Source organism: Tursiops truncatus, chromosome 11 (genome assembly GCF_011762595.2).
Source record: "Tursiops truncatus isolate mTurTru1 chromosome 11, mTurTru1.mat.Y, whole genome shotgun sequence".
Classification (NCBI taxonomy): Eukaryota; Metazoa; Chordata; class Mammalia; order Artiodactyla; family Delphinidae; genus Tursiops; species Tursiops truncatus.
The window spans coordinates 12,414,773-12,422,722 of NC_047044.1; the positions used below are offsets into that span (position 1 = coordinate 12,414,773).

Genomic DNA, 7,950 nt, shown 5'->3' on the forward strand with positions numbered 1-7,950 from the left:
CTTAGAGACTGGACTGAAATTTGCAGTGAATTCACAGATGAATTCCCTTGAACTAGACCAGAGGTTTGCAGAGTGACCCGTGGAGCCTCCAGGCTTCTGTGCTCCCTGGTGCTGCAGCATCTGTAGCTCAATGCTCCTGGCTCCCAGTTCCCACCGGAGGAAGGAAGATTTCCCACCTAAGGACAGTCTGAAAAGCCGTAGAAGTAGATGGGCTCTACAGATCTTTCAAGTCCTGAAAGTTTGACGATAACGTCCCCTTTGGGAAGGAGCAGGATTCAGAGTCACCCCTGTGCTCCACAGCTTGTCACTTCCAGGACTCCAAGATCTTTCAGTTCAGGGTGAAGCCAGCCAGGCTCCTTGGGTACAAAATTAAGGAGGTGCGTGCTCTCAGGGCTGGGCAATGCCCCTGCACTTTAAGGAGTGAGTGCCCCCTTAAGTTTGTGCCCTGCATCTTTTTTGTAAAATTTATTTTATTGAAATATAGTTGATTTACAATTTGTGTTAATTTCTGCTGTGCAGCAAAGTGATTCAGTTATACATATATGTACACATGCTTTTTCATATTCGTTTCCATTGTAATTTATCATAGGACGGTAGGACCTTGTTGTTTATCCATTCTATATATACTAGTTTGCACCTGCTATCCCCCAACTCCAAATCCATCCCTCCCCCACCTCTCCTCCCCCTTGACAATCACAGTTCTGTTTTCTGTGTCTGTTTTGTAAATAAGTTCGTTTGTGTCGTATCTTAGATTCCGCGTGTAAGTGATTTCACATGGTGCTTGTCTTTCTCTGTCTGACTTACTTCACTTAGTAGAATCATCTCTAGGTCCATCCACGCTGCTGGAAATGCGCCCCGCATCCTGCTTGCCTTAGCGTAGTTCCCATTTCTGCTTTGGCTGCCTTTTTTCTCTCCTGCCCTTTGCTCTCTTGGATCCTTTAAATGTGCTCAAATCCCACCCCTATTTTGGAAAACAAACACCTCCACCTCAACCTTGAGCCCACGCTCCCCTCCAGCTGCCACCCTGCCTCTCTCCTCCTCTTGGGTGCCTATATGTCCTCTTTCTCCTCCCTCCTTGGCCCACGCCGGTCTGGATTCCCCCAACAAGCCGCTCTCACTGTGGTCGCCAGTGTTCTCCACGCTGCTAAATGTGCATATTTTTCGTTCTCTCTCTCCTTCCTGAAAAGTCCATCTCTGTTGGCTTATTCGATGCAGTAGTGTCTTGGCCGTCCTCCCACTTCCCTGGACACTTGTCCTTTGTCCCTTATCTGGCATTAAGTGTCAGTGTTCCCCAAAAGCTCCCTCCTAACTGCTCTGCTCTTCCCACCCACCGTCATGCCTTCAGTTACCACCTGTATCCCACGTCTTCAGAATCTCTATCTGTAGCCCAGCCCTCTCTGCAGGGTTCCAGACCAGTACAGAAATGGTCACTTGTCACCTCCATCTGGATGTCTCCAGCGTACCATGAAATCCACATGTTTAAAACTGAACTCAAGCTCTCCCTGTCTCCCCCTCCACATCACCCCCAAATATCTGGTCCTGTTTGTTTTGTCTTTTCAGTGTTTTCCTAACTGAGACCTGGATTATGTGGAAGAAGGTAGGTGTGTCTAGGTGGGAGGAGTCATGGAGGGCTCTGTGACCTTTAGTCCTAAGCAGGGGAAGGAAATTATTTAATTGTCAAAAACATGACAACACTGTCAAAAATAAATTAAACGAGGCATATACGTTGTGAAACATGAGTCAGCGTTCTAGTCACTCTGAGATGCTATAGTCATGAAAAACTTTTCATCAAAAAAATTATGTGCTTTGGTGAAGTCTGTGGATGATAACACTTGGTGACATGAGCAAACTCTATCATCGCATTCGAGAAGCCTCTGTGTCATCCCCCTACCCCACTCCCAGCTCACTGAAGGGGACTCTGCTGCTGACTTGCAGGAGAAGCTCCCCAGAGGTTGCCAGTGAAAGCAAAGCCCTACTTGGCACATGCTGTTCCCACTGCCTGGAATTCTGTTCCCTAATTCTCTCCCCTCTTCAGCCTGTCACTATTCCCTTCACTCGACCTAGTCTTACTCATCCTCTGGTTCTCAAGTTAAATGACACTTCTTCCAGGAAGCCTTCCCAGAATCCCTAATGTCCCCCAGGTCCCCCCCTTACACATCCCTCCTGGTCCTTGAGCTTGCCCTTCCAGACTCTAATCAAGTGATAACTTACCTATTATATGGGGTTGCCTGTGGCCAGCTCAGCATCACTGTCACCCTTTCAGTGTGGAGTGAAGCCTGGGGCTGCCATTTCCCAGAATCCCCTTCCCAGGATGGTTCTGGGTTAGAGTTGGCCAACAAGGCACTTGGGGGGCATGTGATCCGTGGAAGAGAAACAGAGCCATTGTTCTCCAGAGGCACTGCAGCCGACAGGTGTGCAGACGTGAGGCTGGAAGCAGCGCCCAGGTGGGCTTCTTGAGGGGCACCTACATCAAGGCTGCAGGCTGAGGTGGCTCATGGGAGCTTCCCAGTGGCCTCTGGGTGAGCTCTTGAAAACCAGCTCATCAGGGGTGGCTCCCTGCCTTCCAGCATCATGCAAACCTCAGATTTCCTACCCTGAATCCCTTCATACTTGGAATACACAGAGTGGCTTCTGTTTTCTTGACAGATTCCTCACTGATAAAAAAATCATGTGTGTGAATAGTGTTAATATCTGTCTTCCTCCCAAACCATAAGCCCCATGTGGTCAGAGCCAGCATGATGTGTGGCTGTATCCCCAGATATCAGTCTAAACTGAAATAGAATCCACATAGTCCCATTTAACAGATTGGAAGACTGAGCCCCAGGGTAGATCACAGGGTAGTGGCAGGGCCGCCATCAACCTGTTTCTGAGTGCATTCTTTCCCTGCCATGAAGGCACTAGAAACGGAAGGAAGGACTTATTCCAAACAGCTTTTGAGTGACTCTTTCAGATGTTAGGTTCCTCCCCCCAGTCAAGATGCTAGTCACACTGAAACCAAACCACAGGCTTCTCACTAATACAACTGAGTTATTATCACCACTTTCCAGTTGACAAAATTATTTCTTATCTTTGTATTTTACAGGTATAGCAATAAAAATTATTGTCAAGGGCATTATTACAATTTTTAACTATTAATGGAATTATGATGCCTGATGGAGTATGGGCAACAAAATATACTCCCCACAACATGCAGGAACCTTTTGTTTATTATCTCTGGGCTTTACAGTTACCATAGCAATAAAATTCATACTCACTGGGATTATTACCGTTTTCAACAACTAATAGAATTATTGTTTTTGAGTGTGGTTTTAAGCCTTAGAATAAAATGCAATCCTATCCACAGTACTGAAATTTTTAATGTCGTTCAACAGTATCGTAAATGATCAATATAATAACAGAACCCCTCTAAGCCTGTCATTGCCACTTCTCCTTCAACCACGGGGTCTTTGTGTTTCTCGTGTCATGAGCATTTGAGGCATTCGCTCATTATACAAGCATTTAGTAAACAGACCTCATGCTAGCGGTGGAGACTTCCAGAATGAATAAGACAGCCTAGCATGGTAGTTAAGGGAGCTGGCTTTGGGGTCATCTGGACATGAGCTTGAATCCCAGTTCCGAAGGGTGTCCCTGGGCAAGTTTTCTTACTGTCTTTAAGTTTCCACTTCCTTAATCCAACCCCCCCCCCTCTCCAAGAAACACCAAAAAACCCAAAAAGGAAACCATTTCCACCTCTCAGGGTTGGAGTGAGGGTCAAAGGTGACTATCTTGTACATGCACCCCTATGTTCATAGCAGCACTGTTTACAATAGCTTAGACACGGAAGCAACTTAATGTCTGTCAAGAGATGAATGGATAAGGAAGATGTAGTGTATATATACAATGGGATATTTCTCAGCCATAAAAAAGAATGAAATAATGCTGTTTGCAGCAACATGGATGGGTCTAGAGATTATCATACTAAGTGAAGTAAGTCAGAGAAGGACAAATACCATATGATATCACTGATATGTATGTGGAATTGAAATCTAAAATACGACACAAATGAGCAAGCATGTTTATGAAACAGAAGCAGACTCACAGATATAGAGAACAGCCTTGTGGCTGCCAAGAGGGAGAGTGGGTAGAGGAGGGTTGGATTAGGAGTTTGGGATTAGCAAATGCAAATTATTACATAGAGAACGGATAAACAGCAAGGTCCTACTGTATAGCACAGGGAACTATATTCGATATCCTGGGATAAACCATAATGGAAAAGAATATGAAAAAGAATATATATACATATAGTTGAGTCACTTTGTTGTACAGCAGAAATTAACACATGGTAACTCAACTCTACTTCAATACAATTTAAAAAGAAGTGACTATCTTTGCAATATGCTTAGGAAGATGCTTGGCACAGAGTAGGTGCTCAGTGAAGGAAGGTAGTTGCCGTGTTTGTGGTTGTCGCTGTTGTGATAATCTATCCCTTTCTCTGAAAGGACATGCGTTCTAATGGGGAGGGGCATCAGCCTGCAGTTGTGACACAGGCTGCACAGACAGCCATCTAACCCAGCCAGGAGACAGTGGGGTGGGGTGGGGGGCTTCCTGCTGGAGGTGACCCCTAAGCCAAGTCCTGAAGGATGGGTGGCATTGACATTGAGGGATAAAAGGAGATAAAGGGCCGTGGGCTTCCCTGTAGGCTAAATGACCCCCCACCAGGCCACTCTGTGACTGAGCAACTCCCCAAACTTCTTCCTTCTCAACGTGTGAAAATCCATTACTAGTAATACAGGGAGCTCGGAGAGTCTGCAGGCTGTCTTTGGATGAAAGAAAGCATTATCATATTAACTAATTACATGAATTAAAATAAGTTAATTAAATAAATGACTTAATGAGATTAGTGCATTTGTTGTTTAATGATCCGTTACCGCTATTGATAATAATAATGGATTCTGCACTATGACAGGTGACAAGTCTGTTGTCGAGCGGTGGAATTTGAAACCACAGAGGAGCCACATAGGTAGGGGGTCAGAGAGGATCCCCTCAATGGTACTTTCCTGCTTGGGCTGCTACTCCCCTGGCCTCGTCCTGCAAAACCTCGGGGTGAGAAAGGTCAGAATGTGGCCAGGGGGCTTGTCTTCACCCCTCCGTCAGGTGACTTCTCAGAGCTTGCATTTCCTCACCTGTAAAGGGGCAGGGGCATCAGTGATACTGGAATTAGGTCATGTTCACACCTGAGTCGGGGATCCCCCCGAGCGGAGCCTGAGGCAGAGGCTGATGAGGGCGTCCCCAGCTTGGCACTCAGCCTTGCTGTCTATCTGGGTAAACTCATCAACTTGACCTTCGCAGACAAGGCACAGCCACGTGGCCAGAATCCATCATCTCCATCGATACTGGACACTGTGGTTCCGGGGCAGCATCTCCCACCCTTATCAGAAGGATAACAGGTCCTTGCATTGGTTTCCCTCCCATCCGGTGTTTATTTCTCTTGGTCCTCACTCCTTCTTGGATCACATTTCCAAATAAACCATCCACACACAAACCGTTGGGGGAATCCAGGCACAGACATTGGGTACCAGAAATGGCCCTAGTGGGGAATTCCCTGGTGGTCCAGTGGTTGGGCCTCTGCACTTTCACTGCCGAGGGCTCGGCTTTGATCCCTGGTCAGGGAACTAAGATCCTGCAAGCCACACAGTGGCTCAGCCAAAAAAAAAAAAAAAAAAAAAGGACTGGCCCTAGAAAGCAGTCCTCAGGATGACTGTAGCCTGCAGAGGACAGCTGCCCCCATATTCCTCAAAGATGCCGGTTTACTCTCCTTCCGTCCTAACTGAACCCCCCCCGCCCCGCCTCCACCCCCTGTGTTCACGTACAGCCTCAGTGAAGGATGGATTCACCCATCTCACATAATAAACCCAGTTAGCCTTCTTGCCCTCAAGTCTCCTGGCCTCTTTCTCAGCACTATGCCCAAACATTTCCAGCATCTCCACCATATTTGTTAGAGAACATCATTGTGTTTGAGCTTCAAGGAGCCGTCCCAGCAGAGTGTTAGGGGGGCTCCAGGTATCCTTACCAGATGCTAACTGCCAGGTGACACGTGGGTGCCCCTACGTCAGCGAGTTCTTCCCTGCCCATCTTTATATTTCACTGGTGAAAACCCACACAGGCCTGCTTCTTAGCTGGGTCTTCAGACTCCTTTGGAGTGAAAACTGCCTCTACCCAGAGCAGCAATGGTACTTTCCTGCTTGGGCTGGGCTGAGACCTGATGTCATCCTGCAGGCAATGGGGAGCTCGAGGGGCTCAACTTCTGGGCCTCAGGAAAGGGCTTGGCAGGGTCTCTAGGCAAAGGGGAGCTCCTCTTTCTAAAAGAGGGGAGAGGGCTGTGTCTGCCAACCTGGTGGTTTAGAGGAATCTGGGTTCAGTGTTCTCAGGTCAGTTCATCCAACTGTCCTCATCCTGGGCCTCAGGGTCCTGCCCTTTGCCCCTGAGTTCCCTGATTATCATAGGAGGCCCCCCTGCAGCTATGCATTCAGTTTTCTCTGTAGTCCTTCTACCCCAGAATTAGATCCCAGGCTGGCTTTTCAGCACACCCCACCACTGGGCAGCTGCAGGAGGTAAGGGGGAGTATCCTTAATGCTGTATCCTTAATGCTGCCACCGAGTCAGTGATACGGACAGAGTAAACGGACAAAGTAGGTGATTAAATAGCTAATCCCACTAGGGAATTGTAAGTAGAAAAAAAAAGTATGGGAGACCCCTATAAGTTAATGATCACTCAAGAAAGCAGGTTTGCTTAACCACAAAACCAAGCAGGCTTGCTTAGCAACAAAACCATGCAAAAAAGCATGAGACATGCCCCCAAACAATAAAACGCTGGTGGCATGAGGCCCACATCCTGCCCAGTGAGCTCAGTAAGTTAATGATTCCCAGGACACACTCCTCTGTGCACACTAAAATCAAAAGTATAAGGAAAAGGTGACATTATACTGAAACCTGAGATGATTTACCTAGTTTAGTATATGTTACCACCTTTCGCTCATTTCCATTGCACCATGACAGTCCCAGCTCGACCATGGAGGGACAAGAAAACTCCCCCACCTGACAAGGAGGCAGAGCTGGTGATGGAAGCATGATGTCTACTCAAGAGTGAGGAAGGGCTTCCCTGGTGGCGCAGAGGTAGAGAGTCCGCCTGCCGATGCAGGGGACATGGGTTCGTGCCCCGGTCTGGGAAGATCCCACATGCTGCGGAGCGGCTGGGCCCGTGAGCCATGGCCGCTGAGTGCGCGTCCGGAGCCTGTGCTCCGCAACAGGAGAGGCCACAACAGTGAGAGGCCCGCGTACCGAAAAAAAAAAAAAAAGGAAGGAAGAGGGAGGATCAAGGGAAATAAAAACAGGACAGAAGGTGCCCCACCAAGAATTGCCCCACGGGAGCTAGCTGCCCTACACTTCCAGTTCTCATCTTAATGGGTGCTGAGTGGGTGTCCCCCAGGCACCTGGGGACAGGAAGTGAGAAATGCGCATGGGGCCTGAGGTAGGGCACCATCAGGGTACGTGTGCATGAGACTGATGGAAGCCTACACCCTCCCCCTCCCCCAGCAGGGGCTAGAATAAGACATGAGGCGGAGAAGATTAGAAATGTCACCCAAGACGTGGCCAATGTGTAAAGTGCCAGGCAAAGTGCCTGGTACAAAGTTAGAGCACACTTTAAAAGGCATTTATGGTTTTGTATTCCTGGTAACCTACCTTTACTAAATAATGGATGAATGCAAAGAAAGAACAAGTTTCTGGTCTTCTGTAAGTGGACCTCATGCATATTTAAATGGCGAGGCTCACAGTCTAACAGAACATGAACTAGGACCCCTGAGAGGTCTCTGTCTACCTCCTGCAAAGATGTCTGAGCTGGACCAACAGGACTTGAAACTGTCATTCTTCTTCTTTTTTTGGCCGTACCACGCATCATGTGGGATCTCAGTTC

The 7,950-nt window shown here is 47.7% G+C and overlaps 1 long non-coding RNA gene across 1 annotated transcript in view; it reads left to right on the top strand.

The window, feature by feature from the left end:
- Window positions 1-2,455, top strand: part of LOC109547133 (uncharacterized) — a 92,880-nt gene extending 90,425 nt beyond the window's left edge. Inside the window, exon 4 of the long non-coding RNA XR_004528838.2 lies at window positions 1,561-2,455. This is a non-coding gene — a long non-coding RNA (uncharacterized lncRNA). The remainder of the gene's footprint in view (window positions 1-1,560) is intronic.
- The last annotated feature ends 5,495 nt before the right edge of the window (window positions 2,456-7,950 follow it).